The 337-nt window shown below is 52.2% G+C and overlaps 1 protein-coding gene across 4 annotated transcripts in view; it reads right to left on the bottom strand.

Moving 5' to 3' along the window:
* Positions 1-337, bottom strand: part of DYNC1I1 (dynein cytoplasmic 1 intermediate chain 1) — a 180,396-nt gene that overhangs the window by 27,027 nt on the left and 153,032 nt on the right. The window lies entirely within an intron of this gene.

Genomic DNA, 337 nt, shown 5'->3' with positions numbered 1-337 from the left:
GGAGGGAAGGCTGTCATCTCCGGCAGGCGGGAAGTCGGAGGGAAGTTAGGAAGTACACCAGGAATAAAGTGTAATTGTCCGTCATGAATTATTCATCGCATCTGGCTTGTCTAATTTTTGCATAATGGCTTCGCTAATCCCCGATCAATTAATGGAAAATGAAATTTGAATTAGAATGAAAACTCCAGAGATGAAAGAAATTAAGTATTCTCCTGGCTTGTGACAGAAATCTAAACAATGGGACTTCTCCGAGGGTCTCCCTCCCTCCCTCACCCGCCAGCTGCCGGCGGCGGCTCTGCCGCCTCCCTGGCACGGCCGGGGCGGGGGCCCCGCGGCC

This window comes from Aptenodytes forsteri, unplaced genomic scaffold (assembly GCF_000699145.1).
Source record: "Aptenodytes forsteri isolate BGI_AS27 unplaced genomic scaffold, ASM69914v1 Scaffold55, whole genome shotgun sequence".
Taxonomy (NCBI): domain Eukaryota; kingdom Metazoa; phylum Chordata; class Aves; order Sphenisciformes; family Spheniscidae; genus Aptenodytes; species Aptenodytes forsteri.
The sequence above is the reverse complement of the archived record's forward strand: the minus strand, read 5'-3'. Positions and strand labels throughout refer to the sequence as shown.